Consider the following 19649-nt stretch of genomic DNA (forward strand, 5'->3'; position numbering starts at 1 on the left):
ACGAAGCCAATAATGGGGGAATACAGTTCCAAAACTAGGGACAAATTTCAAATATCCATCTTATAAACTTCAGAAAATTGCTAGAATAAAAGGTTTAGTGTTACCATGAACTTTCTGAAGAATATGAAGTCTGAAATTCAAATGCTTGTAATTTTTCTTTAACATTTGTTAACCAGGAAAGTCTGACTTGGAACAAAAGCCAATTTTTCTGTAGAGGCCCAGGGAGAAACACTCCAGACACATGTCTTTGTAAGATGGGAGGACACCACAGCAAACCCACACAAACACAGGGAGGACATGCAGACTCCACACAGAAGGCACCCCAGCCAAGAATCAAACCAGAGAACCTGTAGCTGTCAGGCAACAATGCTACTAGTGCAGCACTACACTACTGACTGTGTCAAGAAACAAAAATACAGAAACCATAGATTTTGTGAGGAACAGAATAAATATGAGGCAAAAATCTGCAAATTTTTTTACAAATAGTGGTATGTAGGGAATTCAGGCTCTTGCCACTTGGGCCCAAGGTACAGGGTTCAAGCCTTATTCTCTACCGACCACCATGTAACAACTGGGGCATTTCACACACTCCTTACCTGTTAATCTGGTAACAGAAATCATCCATTCAAGCTCCTCCATAAGTCCCTTGCAGCAGCTAAATGCCTGTGATGATCCATCCATATAGAAAGCCCACGACAACGAGCTATACAATCCAGCAAGCAAGCCCTTCCCCTTCCATGCTGTGATGCTCCTTCCTGCAAGAGCACCAGTCTGTGGATGTTGCAGTCTGATCCCCTTCCTGTCTATGCAGTTGTAACTGCATAGACTTCTGGGAAGTTTGCAAATTCAATGTTGTCTTCCCTATCTGGACTGCTGGTGAGACAGTCTGGATTCTGTGAGCATGCTCCAGACTGTTTCACCAGCAGTCTAGATAGTGGGAAATGCGGTGAGTGTGCATGCGTGATGGTCTGGGACTCTGTTAATTTTATTTTGTTCTTTTTTGCTTTATTTCACATTTGTTACAGCTGGGGGGGTTGCAGTCCTGCAGTCCAATAGCACGAACCGCCCTTGCCTGTTTCCCAACTTTCTATGTTTAGCACCATTCCAACAATCTTTCTCCCTCCCATGCTGCTTTGCACTATATCTATACTTCCTCTGACCCCCTCCCCATCGGTACCCATCAATTATTCTACATTTTACCTTCAAATATCTCCAAATATACCCTCACTACTTTCTATCTTAACTACAGCCTCATCCTTTGAAATTTCTCCATTTCTTACATTTCAGAAACATAAAAGAAGGGATTCAAAGATAGCCACCATTCTGTAGACACTGCATATCTACAGCTCTCCAGTTACTCGGAATAAAAATCAACCCTGAGGATATACTACAAGATTTTTTACACTAATTGTTGGCTATATCTATTCTACTACAACTAAATATTGCTTGAGAGGTGAAAGAACAGGAGTAAATTAATCAAACTCACAGGATTAGAGCTGATTGTCTGTCTGACTCTGAACAAAGTATTAAATAAAGGAACTGCCTGACTAGTAATCGTGGATATTTACTAGTTAGTTTTACTAGAGTTTTGCTTTGCTTCACAATGTCAAAAGAGGAAAAAAGTATGGAAACAACAACAACTAAAACCAAATTATCAGTACTTCAGTCACCAGAAAAAGATTCAACAATAAAAAGGCAGAAGACTATAAAACAGCAGGAACTTTTAAAAGCTGGAATGACAAATAAACCGGATCAACTGGCTAACATGGAAGATATTAAAACTGCTTTGTTGCCCATTCAAGAAGCTTTGAAAAAACTATCAAACCAGGTACTTTCTTTTGGTGCCACATGCAGTCAAATTCTTGAAAGGATGGATAAATCGGAAGCTAGAATATCCGAAAATGAGGACAGAATAACATTGCTTACAAAAAAAACAGACATTCATGACATGGATATCCAGTCTATGCAAAATAAAATTCTGGACTTGGAGGCAAGATCCAGAAGGAACAACATAATTATTAGAGGAATTCCAGAAACTATCCAATATAATGATTTAATTTCTACCATCATACAAATATTCAAAATATTGTTCAATGACTCTGACATTGCTAAGCAAATAGTTATAGAAAGAGCCCATAGAGGTCTCAGAGAAACACAAGCCTCAAACATTCCTAGACCAGTTTACGTCAAAATACTCAACTACCAGGATGTAAATAAAATAATTCTAACTGTTAAAAAGAATGGAGGTTATATTATGTGGCAAAATAATAGAGTTTCTATGGGTCAGGATTTACCATTGCAAATAAGACAAGCCAGACAAGCATTATCTCCATACTGTAAGTTCCTTATTGAAAAGAACATTAAATTTCAAATGAAATACCCTAACACATTAATTTTTACAGTTGATGGATCCATATATTCCATATCTACAAGAAAAGAAGCAAAAGTTACCTTTCTGAAGATTTTTAAGTCTCTTCCAGCTTCAGAAGCTTAACTTGGCCATTCAGTCTGTTTACAGCATCGTGGATACTGGGATTCCATGCTTACTACGTCTCGAGGCTCCAAAATCCTTTGTTTGTTCTTTTTTCTTCACCTTGGTAAATATTTACTTAGTTTCTTTTTGCAGCTCCAGCTCGTCCACGAAGATTTCCCGAACTTTTATGGCTTCTACGAACTGTATCCCTTCGCGAGGTAACAGGAAGTCTTTTGGGTGCTGCTGAGGGTCCACTTTCGAGGTGGTGCATCCGGAAGTCCGTCCGCATAATGGTTCCCCCGTCGTGAATTCTAAGACATGATTACATGACCAGGAAGTAGAAACATCTTTGTGGAAAAAGGGGAAGCTAGTTGGACTGTAAAACGAGTGTCCATGGACATTTAATGTATGTTACAGCTTTTATTTCTTTAAAGGGAACTGTGAATCCATTCAGGTAGGATTAAACTGAACTAATAATGTACTGGTTAAAATGTGTTATTTAACTGAATGGTAGAAGTAGGATAACTTTATCATAATTATGCTATTTTCTTAGGTAGTTTTTCCTGAATGTGGTTGTACTAATAACATGGTAGTATACTGTAATATTTATTTTCCTGTCTTAATGATGTGTTTTATACTGCAAATGCTTAGATACAAAGGGGATTTAGTGTTGGGATAGTTAGTGGATTAAAAGACCAGAAGATATTATATCCTGGCATTTCTAGGAAAGTGAAGGCTATCTTCTTATATACTGGCATGTGGTTCTGACTGTTTGGGGAACTCTGTTAGTTAGTTATCATTCTATATATTCAAGTATAGTACCCAGTAAGCATAGTTAATGCTATTTGTATTCACCAGTGTTACTGTCATTATAATGTTAAATAAGCTAGATTAGATAAACAAAGTCAGAGCTAATGCTATATTTATAGGTTAAATATTTGTTTTTTCTCTTTCCTAGATAACATAATATATAGTGAATTATCTTGAAACCAATAATATTATTGTTTAATAGGGGTACTGTCATGTATCTGTTTAGCTTAGATTTAAATAAGATAGTTAGCTATTTTAGGGTAATACAACCAATTAATATAACTAATATTATATGCGAACTATTAGAGAGGTAGAATAGTAATTTTGGTTCTTCAAGTAGTTTTGAGAACTGTAACTTGATCAGATACAGCAGAAGGAGTTTACTTTTAAAATAATGACTAAGACCCTTAGTCATGACTAGGTCAACACAGCCCTTCCATCTTGCCTCCTGGATGCAGAGGAGGCAGAGGATGTCCATCCTCCTCCTCACTATAATGTCATGCACTTCCAAGCTGTGTCCTGTCAGAGCTTGTATACTGAGTGTAGCAATTTATAGTTCATGTTTGGCAGGTTGACCTTTCACTCAACAGAGCTATCCTAGGTAACCAAAGATGGACAAATGGACATCAGTTAATTGCTCTGTACCATCTATAAACTAATTGTTCTCTGTCAAGAGTGCTCTCTCTGATAATTGACCTAAGAATGGGTAGCCACCCACCCACTCTTACTCTACCATTATATTTTCCACATTAAATTTTTTACCTATAACACTCAAACCCTAACACTCTCTAAACACTTTATTAAAATCATACATGCACTGCTGTTTCTATTTCCCTGTTTCGAGTGGCGGCTGGTGACTTCAAATCAAAGGGGGGCTGCAGGATACAGCTGAATGGGTGGGGTCAGTGGGAAGGGGTGCAGCCAACTAGAAAGGGAGGAGCTATGCTCAAAACCACAAAAACTAACTTTAATTAAATACGCTGCCCTGGGTGCCAAACCGTCATTATGAGAGTCCAATCAAGACAAAATGAAGTGTAGAAGAAAAAAATATTTCAGTGCATTGGCTGCATGACAGCTTACTTAATATCTAGATGGAAACAAAAAGGTTGTGAGGCATGAAAAAATAAATTACTTTTTAAATACATTACTGGAATGCCAGTCAAAATCAAGTATAAGAAAAACAAGCAGCACTTAACTCATACCACTTCTCCTTGCACTGCAGTTCTAATTATAATTTATATTCAGCTTTATTAAAGTACCAAGTAACATGCTGAAAGAAGCAATCTCTGTGATACCCCCACTTGTAAAAATGTTTCTTATCCAAAAAAGACCTGCTGTCTGATAACTACCTACTTGTTTCATGGGGAAAACATGATCCAAATAAAAAATGAAAAGTAAACAAGAAACAAGCTCAAGATACACTGCTTAAAGGATTACTGTACATGTTATGGACCGCACATGATAGATTGGCATTCTGTTTAGTTTACAGGTAAAGCCTGCAGAGATGACTGGAAGTCTCCAACAAGTATAATGAGCTTCTTAAAATAATATAATCCTGTCCTTTATTACAAATACTGTCATATGCATTTCAATACTCAAGGCTTATACATTATCTAGTTATGTAAGTATTCTCTGCATGGCAACAACAGAAAGGCTTTCAATGTTGGCAATTCTTTAACAGTATGCTTATTAAAGCTTACTTGCATCTTATGATCTCAGACAAGCTTACCTGATGGTCATTAAAGCATTGCTACTTAAACAGAGAGCAACAGGCACATTCTGAGTAATAATAATAAGCATAAATCAACAGTACAAAAATATGACAGAAACCAGACCATTCTGCAAAATCAAGGACAGATGAAAAGCCACTGTAGTACTTGTGTCTACCCCGGATGGGGGGATACTCTGCAGATTTACACTGCATAACTGCTCCTTGCCTTGCTTGGACACATCCAGAGTCACTACATGGGGGAGTGGGGTGCAACAAGTATGTCAAAATTTGAAATGTCTCTGGCTGACTGTCTTGGCCCTGACACATTTGTCATACCTCTCAACCTCAGAGCAAGAAATCTGGACAAAGCCATACATAGAAGTGGGACAAAGGCCCAAAAATAGGGGCAATTTTTAAATATTGCTCTTATAAACTTAGAAAGATAATAGAATAGTAGGTCTTGCATTAGTATGAATTTTCTGAAGGGTATGAAATCTGAAACTCAAATGTCTATCATTATTTTCTAACTTCGGTCTTTAATGATTTGCCACTAACTTGCCAAAAAATACAACTTTATGAAAAATGGACCAAAAATGTGATGCAAAAATATAAAGTAGCCACACAATAGAGCTGGGAACCTGTCAATGAAGGGACACTTTTTTAATATTAGTACTGCTAACTTGAGCAGCTGACAAAATAAAAGAATCTACATGCATTTCTGAAATAAAAGTAATCTATAACTCTGATTATTACAGTTATTTCTTGATTATAAACCCTCCACGTTTTCTTCCAAAATTGCTATTTTGTGGAGGGATTATTAGGAGAAGAGCAACATTTTGAGGCAAAATCGGGGACAGTTGAGAGGTTTGGCTATGCCTAATTCTTTAAAGCAATTTATTTGCATGTACCTCTCAAGCTCTCAAATATATTGGAGGAACATATAAACAGTACTACAAATTGCTCTTGTATAAACTGAGACAGTTGATAGAATAACAGGTCTTACTTTAGCATGCCTTTTTTCTGAAGGTTATGAAGTCTGAAACTCAGTGTCTGTCATTATTTAGTGACTTAATTCCTAAATGATTTGCCAGAAAACCACAAATTTTATGAGGAACAAACCAAAAATAAGAAGCAAAAATCTATTCATTCTGTGAAAATCTGAACAGTTGGGGGGTATAGTTCAGCCGGGGCTGTCTGAGTTTGCTGCTCTTCCCCCTCACAAAATCAAGGTCAAATAGAGCCTCCCCCCTACAGCCATTCCAATGAACCATTACTTGGCTATTTCACCCCATTTACCATAAACACTAATGCACATACTGCTTTACTTCTATGATGATTTGGACTTCATTTGAAAGTTTTATTTTGCATTTTACAGCACAAACACTAAGACATCTGCTAAACAAAGCAATGCCATCTCACAATGAAAACAGACTTAGCATTAAAACTTCTCTGCCCTTGAAACTCACATTCATTGAAACAGCATTAAAACCCACATTCAAAGAAAATACATTTTGCCAGAGGCAGATAAAGATTAACTTTGGGCTGTTTTCAAATCATAGGCCCTTGCACATGAAACATACATATGCTCTTTGATACACTTTCCTGATTGTACTAAATTATATTCCATGTACTATACAGTCCAGTTGTTAGAGGGCGTTTTAAATGTATTGTTTTGAACATTTTTCCAGTAAACAATGAAACAAAACACATGCACCAATAATGACAAAACTGCCCAATTCAGAACATTTTTCCAGTAAACAAGGAACCAAAATGCATGCACCAATAATGACAAAACTGCCCAGTTCAGAACATTTCCATCATAAAAGTCTACTCCCACTTCTACAGTCCACCATTATCAGTAAATATGCACAATCTCTGAAGAAGTAAAAGTCATCTAAATAATTCCACATTAAAGAAATCTGTAGCTAATGAAGAGGTTGCTGCTAGCAAACAACTTTATATTTCATTGTTTCATCTACAAAGAGTGCCTGTTGCCCTTGAGGAATAAATTGCCTATGTTGCATTAAAAAATGATAAACTAGTAATATTGCAATAGGGAATGGATGGCAAACTGATAACAGGTTTACAGTTACTAGGTATCTTCACCAAAAAGGACTGCAGCATCCACCCCCTTTACAACACACTACATTATCAGCAATGCATCTACCTACTGTGGGAGTAGAACCCACAGCCTTCTGTAACAAAACCAAGTACACTACCTGTTGTGCTATTAACAATGCAAGCAGACTCAGCATAAGCAGCACTAAACGTTTGTTCCCCTGCAGCTCTCAGCTTCTTGTAAAACCTACTTGACACTCATCTGTATCTCTGAACTTTGCAGCACAAGAAATCTGGAAAAAGCCAAAATTTATTGGGGGGGGGGCAAAAGCCCAAAAACCAGGGACACATTTTAAACATTGCATGTATAATGTTGAAAAGTTGCTAGAATATAATGCTGTGCTACCACCATATATTTCATTGCCAAGTATTAAACCCAGGACCCTGTGCAAAACAGTCAGAGCAACATATCACTACACCAAATCATCTGTTTTATGAAAGAGAGGAAGACTGAAACTTAAATGGCTACCATTTAGTGAATTCAGTTCTCACCATAGCTGTCAACCTCTTAGAACAAAACACCTGAACAAAGCCAATAATGGGGGAATACAGCCCCCAACCATATTCAGTGAATTCAGTTCTCACCATATATCTCAACCTGTTAGCAAAAAAACACATAGTCAATACAAATACAGTAATGGGGGAATACAGCCCCCAAACATATTCACTGAATTCAGTTCTTACCATAGCTCTCAACCTTAGCACAAAAATCCTGGACAAAGCCAATAATGGGGGAATACAGTTCCAAAAATAGGGACAAATTTCAAATATCCATCTTATAAACTTCGAAAAATTGCTAGAATAAAAGGTTTAGTGTTACCATGTACTTTCTGAAGAATATGAAGTCTGAAATTCAAATGCTTGTCATTTTTCTTTAACATTTGTTAACCAGGAAAGTCTGACTTGGAACAAAAGCCAATTTTTCTGTAGAGGCCCAGGGAGAAACACTCCAGACACATGTCTATGTAAGATGGGAGGACACCACAGCAAACCCACACAAACACAGGGAGGACATGCAGACTCCACACAGAAGGCACCCCAGCCAAGAATCAAACCAGAGAACCTGTAGCTGTCAGGCAACAATGCTACCAGTGCAGCACTACACTACTGACTGTGTCAAGAAACAAAAATACAGAAACCATAGATTTTGAGGAACAGAATAAATATGAGGCAAAAATCTGCAAATTTTTTTACAAATAGTGGTGTGTAGGGAATTCAGGCTCTTGCCACTTGGGCCCAAGGTACAGGGTTCAAGCCTTATTCTCTACCGACCACTATGTAACAACTGGGGCATTTCACACACTCCTTACCTGTTAATCTGGTAACAGAAATCATCCATTCAAGCTCCTCCATAAGTCCCTTGCAGCAGCTAAACGCCTGTGATGATCCATCCATATAGAAAGCCCACGACAACGAGCTGTACAATCCAGCAAGCAAGCCCTTCCCCTTCCGTGCTGTGATGCTCCTTCCTGCAAGAGCACCAGTCTGCGGATGTTGCAGTCTGATCCCCTTCCTGTCTATGCAGTTGTAACTGCATAGACTTCTGGGAAGTTTGCAAATTCAGTGTTGTCTTCCCTATCTGGACTGCTGGTGAGACAGTCTGGATTCTGTGAGCATGCTCCAGACTGTTTCACCAGCAGTCCAGATAGTGGGAAATGCGGTGAGTGTGCATGCGCAATGGTCTGGGACTCTGTTAATTTTATTTTGTTCTTTTTTGCTTTATTTCACATTTGTTACAGCTGGGGGGCTGCAGTCCTGCAGTCCAATAGCACGAGCCGCCCTTGCCTGTTTCCCAGCTTTCTATGTTTAGCACCATTCCAACAATCTTTCTCCCTCCCATGCTGCTTTGCACTATATCCATACTTCCTCTGACCCCCTCCCCATCGGTACCCATCAATTATTCTACATTTTACCTTCAAATATCTCCAAATATACCCCCACTACTTTCTGTCTTAACTACAGCCTCATCCTTTGAAATTTCTCCATTTCTTACATTTCAGAAACATAAAAGAAGATGGTAGGGAAACCTAACTCCCTTCCTCCATAAAAACATTTTAGTCCTACCCACTTTCTACCAGCTTTTAGACTCCACCACCACTACTGAATATCCTACAACCTTGCAAATTCTTGTTTCCTTCTTTATTCATACTTTTCACTACTTGCCATCAGTAAAATACAAATCCCTTTACTCAATCATGCTACTCTTCAGCTTATTTTCTATTCTTATCCTTCTACTGAACCATCTCTCATCCTATCATGACTCCATAATAGCTCTCAACATCTGTCCACCTCTGTCCTAAACACCTATCCATACCTTTTCTCTAAACAATTCACACGTTGCACAAAACTTTGTCCCCAATCTTTACCCCAAATAAAGAATGATTAACTCCATTTCTACTAAAATCAAGTTAAAATTAAGATGAAACATACTCTCTAAAAACAAGAATCAGTAATACCCACTTTACTAAAATCCTTATAGAAGGAGGCATTCATCTTAATCCTGAGCCAACCTATCATAACAAACATCAAGACACTTCCCTTCCACATACACTACCCTAACCCCACAATGGCCAACCCCCACCTCAATAATCTAGGTTTTGCCTCCATAAATATTAGAAGCATAAGAAATAAAACTACTGAACTACATGCCTGGATTACCCAACACAAGCCTGATATTCTAGCTATAATTAAAACTTGGATTAAGCATAAACAACTCTGAAATTATACCCCTGGCTATAACATCATCTGTAATGACAATATGAAGAGATAAAGTGGTATCATTGCTTTAATAGAGCCTAACTGCCACCACATTTTCCCTTACATCAAATCAATATCAAAATTCAATTCAGAAGAGTTTCTTATTACTTTCCTAAAAATAAACAAATATGTGTTACTGTTCTTTACATCCCCCTGGTGACAATGCAGCTACAACAGAATATATCCTACACTGGCTAGCTATAGTAATTGCAGAATGAACAATTACTAGCAGATGATGCCAACACCAATTAGTTGGACATAACCTCAAAGTCCTACAACATCTACCATTAACTTATATGGTTTCCACAAGCAAATGAATAGCTTCATGCATTATAGCAAGACATCAAGCTCATTATTATACTGGATCCCAGTATCAGACCCTGTAAATTTATCACCATAGGTACTTTCTTATTTGCAATGGTGATGGACAGGTTGACAGATGAGATCAGACAGGAGTCCCCATGGACTATGATGTTTGCAGATGACATTGTGATATGTAGTGAGAGTAGGGAACAGGTGGAGGAGACCCTGGTGAGGTTGAGATATGCTCTAGAGAGAAGAGGAATGAAGGTCAGCAGGACTAAGACAGAATATATGTGTGTGAATGAGAGGGAGGATAGAGGAATGGTGAGGATGCAGGGAGTAGAGGTGGTGAAGGTGGATGAGTTTAAATACTTGGGATCAATAGTTCAGAGTAATGGTGAGTGTGGAAGAGAGGTGAAGAAGAGAGTACAGGCAGGATGGAGTGGGTGGAGAAGAGTGTCAGGAGTGATTTGTGACAGACGAGTACTAGTAAGAGTGAAAGGGAAGGTCTACAAGAGGGTTGTGAGACCAGCTATGTTATATGGGTTGGAGACAGTGGCACTGACAAAAAGGCAGGAGTTTGAGCTGGATGTGGCAGAATTAAAGATGTTAAGATTTTCACTGGGTGTGACGAGGGTGGACAGGATTAGGAATAAGTATATTAGAGGGTCAGCCCAGGTTGGAAGGTTTGGAGACAAAGCCAGAGAGGCAAAATTATGTTGGTTTGGACATGTGTTGAGGAGGGATGCTGAGTATATTGGGAAAAGGATGCTAAGGATGAAGCTACCAGGTAACCGGAAAAGAAGAAGGCCTAAGATAAGGTTTATGGATGTGGTGAGAGAGGACATGCAGGTGGTTGGTGTGACAGAGCAAGATGCAGAGGACAGGAAGAAATGGAAACAGATGATCCACTGTGGTGACCCCCTAATGGGAACAGCGGAAAGATGATGATGATGAGGTACAATGTCAGACTCTCTGTGACCATCTCCTACTCTATACAACCAGACATCTCACATATCCACTTAAATAGTATGTTTATAAAACAACATACAACCTGTCCAAGTTTAACCTAGAAATGTTCATTACTAACCTATCATCTTTTAACTGGAATATCCTAAAAATTGTCTCCTTAGATGCTGTTGTAAATTAATTCAATACAACTTTGCTAAGTATTCTGAATAGCCTTGCACCTCCTCAAAGGAAGAGACAAAAAATAAATAATGCAATGTGACTATCCAAAAAGAATAGCATGCTAAGGCAGGATAGAGAAAAACCCTGAAAAGAATGTCAAAAATATAAAACTCCACAGTATCTAGAAAACTTAGAATGTGCCACAACCATATAAAAAGTAGGCAAATGAAGACAAAGCTATACTATACAAAGAAAAAAATATGAGTGCAGCTACATAGCAAAGCGAAAAGTCCATGAATTAGCATATACATCACTTTAATCTCCTCTTTCATCTCACTGACTTCATCAGAATAAAATTCATTAAAAATTTGAGCTGTTTTATACAAAAGGGTAACCAATGAAGTACCAAGAACTATTAGCAGCAATAAAGCCAATCAACAGTAATGCAATTGAAATTGATGTGAATTAAAAGTCTTAAACATAAATTCCTTAAGTTAGCTGTTAAATACACATTTACAATAGAAAATGTTAAAACAATGTACAGTCTCAAAATGTATTACCTTTTAGTATTTACAATCTCCTATCCTTTAAAAAGCATTTGATATTTACCATATTGTTGAGCCCGGGAAATTTATCTGCCCCCACTCTAAGCTGCCACAAGGTTTCTCTCTGATCTAATCTGTTTTTGTAATTCCCACCCCTTAAATCAGTCAGTACTTGCTCTAATAAAGTAAAAATAGACCTGTTATGATTCTTACATTCTCCAGTATGTTTGTAAAAAGCATTCCTCATATCTTTACTTTTTTAAATACTGTATATGTCGTTGTCTTTCGGCTTTTCCCGGTTAGGGGTCACCACAGCAGTCTGCTGTTAATTGGCAGTAGATTTTTATGAATGCCGAGGTGCCAGCTCGACATTCAACCTTCAATGAAGGCACATCCATTTACGCATGTCTTTCGAATGCCCACCCAACTGCGGGGAGGACATGCAGACTCCACACAGAAGGCACTCCCCGCACTCCAGCCGAGAATCGAACGAGAGAACCTCTTGCTGTGAGGCAACAACGCTACCGCTGCATGTATATATGTTCTTTAATTCTATGCTGTAATGCTCTTGTGGCCATACCTATATAACAAATAGGCACTGCATCCTGAACATACACTTATGTATATCACCTGTCTAGTTTTATAATTAAATCTACCAGAGACAGAAAAAGTGTAGGATAAATGGTCTAAAGAAATGTAAGTTCCTTCCAAAATATATTACACCCTCCACATTTAAATATCCCTTTACATTTATCTGTTATAGACTTTAAGGGAGTGATTTTGGTACCATCATTTTGTAATATGGAAGTCATATTAATAGTGTTTTATATACAAAGTTCAGAACATTTCCTATCACCTTATATAGATCATTATTGCCTTGGAAAATTTTCCAGTGATTTTATATGATAGTATGTGTGGTTTGGTTATCTATAGTCATATCCAAACTGCAAACAGTGTTTCTGTCAGTTCCTAAATTGTTAACATACTGGGCCTCTTTTCTGCTAACAAAAGGCTATCTCAAAATAGGAGGAAACATAGTATTCTGTTTAGCTAAATCTTCCTTTTTCATTTCCATCAAAAGTTCCTTTTGATAACCCCTTGCCAAAAAAAAAGACTGGTAATGAATTTCATGTCCTCACCTAGTTGTGTCTCATCAGTTGTCATACTACAAGCCCTTATATACTGCCCCTTTATAAACTGGGGATGATTACTCCTGTGATGTAAATTTTTATCTGCTTGCAATTTTTTTTATTAAATATAAAACATTATTAGCAAGTAAAACTTCTGCCAATGTGCAACAGAAATGAATATTTTGACAACAAATATTTGTAAACTTATTTAAAAACTAACATTCAATTCCTTTGCTAGGAGGCATGGACATCTCAACTGTACATATACACTTCTTCTTGGGAACAAATGTATAAGATGCATTAGATGTTCTAAATTTGTCTAAAAAATCCCTGGAATATTTAATATAAGAATTTAATTCCTGTACTACTGGATTAAACACTGCATCCAAAAAAAGTGAAATCCATTTTTTTTACATAATTGGGAGCTTCCTAACCATTTTCTTCCACACTAATAGAGTTTTTCAATAGCACAAGACTAGAATTTCTAAGATTGCTAGTCAAAAACAATCAGACTAACATGAAAGTGGCAAGTGAAAATATAATTAAAGTGGATCAACAGATTCAGCCATTGTTTTCTAAAACACCGGCATAAGGTATGATTTTGTTAATACTTTTCAGCTAATAGAACATTCCAAAAAAATGTCACTTCAGGTAAGGTTAAAAAAACTGCAGCGAGACATTAATACATATGAAACAAAGGCAGCTTGTATATCATTTTATTCAAAGTTTAAAAACAACAATCATACTTCACAAGAAACAGGGTTCAGAAGTACTGGTAATAACACTGATGAGAGAAGCTCATTTAAACCATTCAACAAATCGTAATTCAGAAAAGGTCCAGCAGGAACCAAGGAATGTGATGTCATCACCGAGGTTATTAATGGAGACGAGCAGATGAGGCAGCTCTGAACAAAGAAAACAGCACCAGTGACATTTATGAACTACCTTTATATCTTCCCAGCCACCGCGGAATATTATGCAAGTACCTTAATACTGCAGTTGTTATGTCTGAGCAAGTGGGATATGTGCTTGGGTCATCCCAGCATTAGAATGTAAGCAGTGTGTGTGTGTGTGTGTGTGTGTGTGTGTGTGTGTGTGTGTGTGTGTGTATGTCTGTAATCACACACTTATATAGATATAGATATATAGAGCTATGTATGGGTTTATGTTATATTACTGAGTTTCAGAAACATGAAATTCATTTGCTCAAGACCATATTTTCAAGTTTCTGAAAACTTGAAAGTAAAAAAAATGTAGAGGAGCAAGCACCACAGCACCCCCCATGTGAGGGGCTGTGCCACCATACCCCCTGCAAATTATATATGCTAATTCTGAGATCACAATACAGTGGGGAAAGGTGTAAATTCACCATTAATACATGTCCATGTAGATTGCATTATGTTGGGTATTGGAGAATTTACCCTTTTCCCCACTGTACTGCAATGTCGGAGTTGGTATATATAATATACAGGGGGCTTACCCCTGCAAAAATGTAGATTTTTTTTTTTTTTACATTCGAGTTTTCTGAAACTTGAACATATTGCATCACATGTGCACGTGCACACATGCAAACACGCAAACACGCAGACACACACACACACACACACACACACACTTAATATATATATATATATATATATATATATATATATATAGAGAGAGAGAGAGAGAGGGCGAGGAGAAGAAACAAAGAGAGTACAAATGGGTAACAGCTTTCCAAAACAGTAGATGTCTTTCTCTTCACTGTTGTAATATTTTTCATGTAAGGGATGTCCTGCCCAGGGTAGTCTGGACACTGCAGGCAATATACAAAAGCTTTTAATTCTTATAGGCACCATAGGTCACATTTGTTTCCTGTGCAAGGTGTAGGGCATAAAGGTGATTTATGGATACAAACACTGAAAACTGAAAAAGCCCCAGGAGGAAAGGAATAATCCCAGGGACAAAGAACACGCACATCCAGAAGAGAAAAAGAAGAAAGAAACAAGAACCCTCGGCTAGTAAGGCAACTGGAATACAGGGCAATACAAGGACAGATGGAGAAGGAAAGAGGGACTGAATACTGTAACAGTAAAGAGAAGGGCATCTACTGTTATGGTAAGATTTTACACAAGTGTAATATGTCCTTCCTTATCACCGTTGCAGTGTTCTTCACCTAAGGGAGACTAGAAGAGCTTAAAATGAAGCCAGGGAGGAGGAAAACATATAAAACCCCTCTACAAACCCATGCAAGATAGCCCTGGCAAAACCTGCCTTGGCCCTGGAATTAACATCCACCTTGTAATGCTTAGTGAAAGTATGAACACTGGACCAAGCAGCATCCTCAAGAATGAAAAATGGGATCCAAACCTTTGAAAAAGGCACTACCCTAGAAGAATGCACCTTACTTCAGATGAGGAAATACTTTTTCCATGAAAAGAATAACAGAAGGAAATGGCCTTAGAAATTCAGGAGGAGATGGTTTGCTTAGAGACAGCCAAACCCAAAACCCTGAAATGAAAAGAGACAAAAATTGCATTTGGTGATTACGCTTCAGGTAGTAGAAAGGCCAAAGACCAAAGCAGAGAATGGAATGTGCAAAGAAGAAACACAGAACCATAAAATTGTCCTGAAGAAAGGGGGGGGTGTTAAGGTATGCATCCCTGAAATTTAGAGGGACCAAAAATACCTGGAGGAGGAGGAGGAGAAGAAGAATAGGAAAGGACAACTTTTCCAACTGGGAATCTGGACTCAAAGAATCCTCTTCCTTTGAACTGTAGGCCAGAGAGGAAGGAATTTCCAAAGAATAAGCCAGGGATTTATCTCCAGAATGCAAGTCCTCATCTGAGGAGCCCAATTCCCTAGCCTTCTTAACAGTAGTGGAAGACTAGAGGGATGTCCACCCAAAAAACCTTTGGAGCTTCAGACCCTTGATGAGATTCAGTAATCGTGGTAGGGTCTTTTCCCCTTACCAAAATCTGAGGAATCCCCTCTATTCCTCAGATATTATCAGCAGAGGCTCCCGTCAATGTCAGGGTGCAAATGTTTGAAAAGCATTCAAGGATGTGTGAGAATTCAGATCCATGCCAGACTCTGATGGAGTCGTTGCAGACGAATCCTAAGCAAGCACTGGATGGTCTATAGGCCTTTCACTAGCCTCTAGACAGATGTCTGGGGAAGGCATGACAGCAACTGGAACAGGCCTAACATTTTTGCTCTTCTTCTTGGCAGATGGTTTGCCCTTGGGATGGGAGGATTCCACCATAGCACCCTGAGCAAACAGTTTAAATAATTGATTCTCAAGATATATAAACAAAAAGGACAAATGACTGCATAGGGTCTTAGGGACAAACACCTAGCAGACAGAGCACTGCGTATGGTTATGGAAAGCACACAAGGAAAAAAAGACACTGGTCGTGAGAGTCTTTATGGGGAATCTGCCTCCCACACTGACATTGTTTCCTTTCTGGATGACATGAACACAATACCATACAAAAATTAGGAAAAGGAAGAGAAGAAACCCTAACAGGGATCTTATCTGAAAAGAACTTGGTAACTAGTACAGCAGAAGGGTATTCAGACCAATGTTCAATAATGGTGTTTGTACTGGCAGCAAAGAAGTTCTGTGTGTTTACATCTGTACATAACCTTTATGCCCTATGCCTTGCACAGGGAGCATACTTGTGACATACAATGCCTATAAGAACTAAAGGCTTTAGTATACTGGCCAGACATTGGGGCTATCCTTGGCAGGAGATCCCTTAGATGAAAAAAATAGCAACAGTGATATAGGACATACATATATATATATATATATATATATATATATATATATATATATATATATATATATATATACACATATAGGTCTACGTCATAACATTATTTCATAAAGCTGAATTTCATAACACTGAGACCATAACATCGAAAATTCAAAACATTAAAAACCCAAAACATTGAAAACTCAGAGCATTGAAAGTGTGTTTCATAACAATAAAAACTACATTGCACAAGTAAATAATATAATCTCCACCTACAACACCACCTAACTAACAAACACACCTTCTATTATGTTTCTGAGGTTATGAAATTAACTTTTTTTCACTGTAGTGCGATCTTGGAGTTGGTATATTTAATTAACAGGGGGGTGTGGGGGTGCAGAGGGGCTTGCCCTCCTGTAGAAATGTAGTAGAAAGTGTGTTTGTTAGTTAGGTGTTGTTGTAGGTGGAGAGGATGTTATTTTTATATGCATTGTAGTTTTCAATGTTATGAAGCACACTTTCATTGTTCTGAGTTTTCAGTGTTTTGGGATTTAGACATATTGGTCTCAATGTTATGAAATTTCAATGCTATGAAGGGAACCCATATATATATATATATATATATATATATATATATATATATATATATACACACATACATACAGACAAATATTTGCAAACAGATAAAATATTAATTAAAACTGTAAATGGCCTAGGTTCTTATACTCACAATCTCTGCATGACGATAAACATGTACATATATTGCACAGGTCACTTACACTTCTCTTATTTTCAGATGGACACTGAAACTGGAAGGTGTGTGTGTGTGTGTGTGTGTGTGTGTGTGTGTGTGTGTGAGTGGCACTGTAACTGTTTAAAATGTATATTTCGTTTGACAACAACATCTTGCACTGTTTACTATGTCTTATTTTTATCTTGACTAGAATTTCCTTGTAACCCCAGACTAATGGTCCAGTAGGATCAGTGCTCTATCCCAGTAAACAAATAGTTAATTACTGCCTAAGTTTAACAAAGAAAGTTTTAGGGAAAAGTCAGGAAGAATATTGCACATGAATACGGTTACTTCTATACAGTGTTTATTTACATATGTGTAAGTAAACACACATACAACTCATAAGCCCAAACAACAAAGTAGCAAATAAAAGGCTTATTGACTCCTCTTAACTTCCATAATTTACACATTACTTTACTATGGTTCCTACTATACAACTTTACTTTTTTTGATATTCTTTGTGTACACGTTTGTTTATGCAAACAGGCAGAGGCTTTCAAAAATCCTGTAATACAAATGCTCTGTCACATTACTGACTACTGATGCACTAAAAAGGCATCAAAATTATGGTAAAATGATGCTGACATCCATGTACCCAGCAATGCCATACCTGGGCAGTGATTTCTTAAAGTTTCCATGTTCACTGAAACAGCAATGTATAAGCCAGGGGAGAACATGAAGGTTGTGTTCTACTGCGAGTGCCTAACGTTGTAATACGTTCTTCTATCAAGTTTCTCACATAAGCCAACAGAAACAGTTTTGTGGTGTGTTGATACCAGTATACACATCATTTCTGTTGTACATCGATAGTAATGAATTCGTAGAGCAGTATACAAGAAATGATGGAGGTCTTACTACTGATAGCCACCTAATTAACTTTACTGAAATGAATGACCTGGAGATAACAGGTCATTATATCATCTTTAGTTATTAATTACCTTAAACATCATGTTTACTAAATGATTATTTATTGTTTACGTTGCTATTAATTCTCATTTCTGTATGGATACTAGTGAAACTGTTACAGAAAAACAGGCATTCTACAATAGTACTTTTACTTTTAATGCACACTGTTACAGCTTTTATACATTCATGATGCATAACAAATATGGGATTAGAGTGTTTTGAATATCAAGAGACTGGCATTTCACATTGCTATTACATACCACTTGGTTCAGACAAGAGGTTAACTAAGTGTATGATGTAGCTATCACAATGTAACAATGAAACTGCAAACTGCTTCACCATGGTAGTATTTACTGTAGAATGCTTGGGCATGACCTCAGAGCAAAACATATTCTATTCTTTCTATTTATTGTGCACACATGTAACTTAATCAGACCCATTAGTATCTTCATGACTGACCACCCAGCAAATTTCTTAATAAACAGAGTTTTTCTCTGCCTTGCTTAACAATCAAAGCTTGCTGTTATAGTATGAGCTCCATGACTTATTTATTGTTATGTGTGTGTAAGTCAACCACTGCATACTTCATCATGTATTTCACATCTTTAATGGAAGGCCTGCGGTTACAGTAGTAAAGTTAATGGCTGCATGACAGGCTTAGACAATAAAAGATAAACAGTATTGTCATAACCAGGATACTTGCTTGAGGACCAACATTCCTACGAGCTTATCATGTCTTCCTAATAACACAGTGCATGTGAGGACTATGCTCAAGCAATACAAACATATAACTTTAATATCAAATGTATATTCTACCACTTTTATATCCATTTTAAAATTCATATTTCATCTTTCATTTGTATACACAAACTTTTCATTAACAATTTCTCCTTTACCTCAATATATTACATCTACTTCTGGTCTGCACATTTGTATTTACATTGCCTGTACACTGCTAGATACTGCTATATCAGAAATTACTTTGAAAAGTGTAACTTTTACTTCTTTGCTACTGTTAATTAATTTATTCACAGGTAACCAATTTAACATGTCTTATAGTTTATACAAAAAGAAAATGCAAAAACAAAATTCATAATACATGGCAAGCTAATCAAAATGGTCTTAAATAATGACTGCACTATAATTAATGCAAATATTGTTAAATACTTAAAAGATTCATAGAAGCTGCAATTGGGCTACACATAGCAGTTTATATACCTTTCAGGCATTTT

At 37.4% G+C, this 19649-nt stretch overlaps 1 protein-coding gene across 1 annotated transcript in view; it reads right to left on the reverse strand.

Moving 5' to 3' along the window:
* Positions 1-19649, reverse strand: part of NECAB2 (N-terminal EF-hand calcium binding protein 2) — a 2586853-nt gene that overhangs the window by 1227502 nt on the left and 1339702 nt on the right. The window lies entirely within an intron of this gene.

Source organism: Protopterus annectens, chromosome 8.part1 (genome assembly GCF_019279795.1).
Source record: "Protopterus annectens isolate FY-2018-M chromosome 8.part1, PAN1.0, whole genome shotgun sequence".
Taxonomy (NCBI): domain Eukaryota; kingdom Metazoa; phylum Chordata; order Ceratodontiformes; family Protopteridae; genus Protopterus; species Protopterus annectens.